Raw genomic sequence first — 3064 nt, 5'->3', positions numbered from 1 at the left:
GGAAAGGGGAAAAGGAAGGGGAAGGAAAGGAAAAAAGAGGGGGAAAGGGGCAAAAAAGGAAGAAAGGGAAAAAAAGGAAAAGGACACCAGCACACCTGCAGCAGCTGGTTCCCATGGGGGTCTGCCCACTCACTCCCCTCCCTTCCTGCCTGCCATCCTACCTCTGCCTCGGGAGAGCTGCACTTGCCTCTCTTTTCCCCAAATCAACTGCAACTTTTGACTTCCTTTAGGAAGGACAAAAAGATTTCACGCATAACTTGCCCTGAACAAAGGCACCTCATGCCAGGGCTTTCTTTTTCTTCTTCCTTTCTTTTCTCTTTTCCACTACAGGCTGACAATGGCAGGGGTAGCTGGGGTGGGAGGAACTTCATTTTATACACACTTGGTTAGTGCCAAAAAGCAGCTTGGAAAACACCATGAACTTCAGAGACATGTGGCAACAGCAGTGTGGAAGGAAATGGATTGTTAGCCTTTGGGAATACATAGTGGAAATCTGTAGGGAAACTGAGTGCTATCATACACAACCTATTTGTAAAGAGACTGCGGGTGCCCTCAAGAGTGGCCTGGCAATGCATGGTGTCTTACCTTGGAAGAATGTAAAATACAGCCGTTTTTGGACAGGACTCAGCCATTTTTACTCAGCAGCTGCATTTCTTTACAAGCTCCATGCTATTTCTGTATGTCCCAAAGCAGAGAGGTGCCCAGCACCCATCCCTGTTTGTACCCAGGCCCAGGTGGGTGGCTGGGCATGCTGCCCACACCACAGCGCCCCCCCTGCCCACCGCTCCCCACAGCCCCCTGCCACACAGCTCCTGCATAACCTCTCCCCCTTGGATGTTTTCCAAATTTTACTCCCCAGTGTACAACTCAGGCTGAACTCTCACTGATCCTATCAAAAAGGTGACATTTCTCCCCATTTTCCCCCATTTCGTTACCAGAAAGACACAGTGGGGGTGGGACCTTTACAAATGTAGAGATGGTTATCGGGGCCCGAGATAAGGATGACATAAAACGCAAGGACAGGCTGCTTGGAGCTGCCATTGCTGTGTTACTGATTAAATGGGGGGGGGGGGGGGGCAGTGGAGGGAACCACATGGATGGGAGCAGCTCCTTGGCCTGGCATGGCACAGTACAATCCGACAGTCAGGCACAGCATGGCTCAGCATGGCACAGCATGGCAGACTCGGGCACGGCCTGGCACGGTGCAGCCCAGTCCAGCATGGCCCAGCCTGGGATGGTATGGCACAGCCTGACACATCTGAACACACACAGTCCAGCACGGCCGAGCCCGGGGTGGCATGGCATGGCCCAACACATCTCAACGTGGGTGCTGCCACAGTGCGGGGTGCAAAGGGCACAGGGCCTGACTGGAGCAGGCAGGTCCCCACTTGCCAGCTCCATGTTGAGGGGTCCTGTCCCCACAGGCCCTGGTCCCATGCCCCCACTCCCTGCCCACCTCCTCCTCTTCCTGCCTGCCTCCTTGGCTGCTCACCTCCTCTGTGGCCTGCCTGCCTGCTTCCAGCCCTCCCTGCCTCTCCCCACAGCCCCGGCACTGTGCCATGTGCTGAGGCTCCAGCCACGCTCAAGGCCCCTCTGGGGCCCTGCAGGCTGCTTCCTAGTGATGCCCCCCTGGCCAGTGCAGGCCCCGCTCCCCACCTCCCCTGGGTGGAACAGTGGTGGCACAGGGGGGTTCACAGCTCTGAGCCGATGGCCCTGCCATCGCACACAAGGTGGTTTTGGCAAGGGCAAACGTAAAGTGGATCAAACCCGCTCACTGTGATGCCGCTGGTCAGTGCCTCCCGGCTCAGCCCCCCAGAGCGGAGGTGCTGCGGCCCCTTCCAGCGGGAGAGGCCTGGGCAGCACGTGAGCTCCGGACATGGGAAGACACGCGTGTCTGTGTGTACAGCAGGGCATGAGTCAGTGAAAGGAACCACACAGCTGCACGAAAGCAGACTGACATGGGGACATGGATTTCTTTTGTGACCATACTGCTTCGTTGACTGCTGTATGCTCGTGGCACGTTTTTCCTGGGCCGTACTCTGACATATTTAAGGCAACTAATAGCGCGGGTTGACGCAGCGCCTCGGTTTAAAACAGCAAACAGGGAGGCAGGGGAGCGCGGTGCCGTGAGCCAGGGCCGGCCGTGCCGAGTGGGATCCCCGGGGAGCGGCGGGGCCAGGACGCCGGGCTCCCGCACCTCTCACGGCGGGCCGGGCCGGGCCGAGCGTGGCGGCTGCGGCGCCCCCGCTGCCTAAGGAGCCGGAGCCCCCGGTCCCCCGCCCGCTTCGGGACGGTCTTCCCGCGGGCGCGGCGGCCGGAGGGGCCGTCTGGCCGGGCCACCACTCGCCCTCCGGCAGCCGAGCGGAGGAAACGGGTCACGGCTCCCCGGCCCCGCCTCCGCACAAAGGCTACAACTGCGCGGCCGGGCCGCCGCTCCTCACAGCGGGCAGGCGGGAGCACGGGGCTGGCGCGGCGGCTCCGGCGGCCCGGGCGGCGCTGCCGCCTGCCGGGACTTGGGGCGGCCACGTCCGGGGCAGCCGCTTACCGAGCCGGGCACGAGGGGACCGATGAGGCGGAGAGGACGCGGCGAGCCTAAGGGGGTTAGGAGGGCTGAGGGGACCCCAGGGGCGTCACGGGGACTGAGGGGACCCCAGGGGCGTCACGGGGACTGAGGGGACCCCAGGGGCGTCACGGGGACTGAGGGGACGGGGGGAGCCGGAGGCGGCCAGGGGAGCTGAGGGGACGCGGGGAGCCGGAGGCGCTGCAGGGCTCGGGCCGGGCCGTCCCCCAGGAGGAGCGGAGCCACCGCCACGGTGCCGCCCGGCGGAACCCTGCGCTCGCGCCCCAGCAGCAAGACACACAGAGCGCCTACAAACGTGCCGCGGCGTCTTTAAGGCCCCGGCGCTCCCCGCCCCGACGCCCCGCCCCGCTCCGCCATTGGCGGGCCCGCCCCGCGCCGGGGCCCGCGCGGACGCGCCGCCTGTCAGTGGCGCAGGCCCGGCCCAACGGGCGCGGCCAGGCGGGGCGCGCGGCACGCCCTGGACAGCTCCCGCCGCCCGCAGAC

This window comes from Falco biarmicus, chromosome W (assembly GCF_023638135.1).
Source record: "Falco biarmicus isolate bFalBia1 chromosome W, bFalBia1.pri, whole genome shotgun sequence".
NCBI lineage: Eukaryota > Metazoa > Chordata > Aves > Falconiformes > Falconidae > Falco > Falco biarmicus.
The sequence above is the reverse complement of the archived record's forward strand: the minus strand, read 5'-3'. Positions refer to the sequence as shown.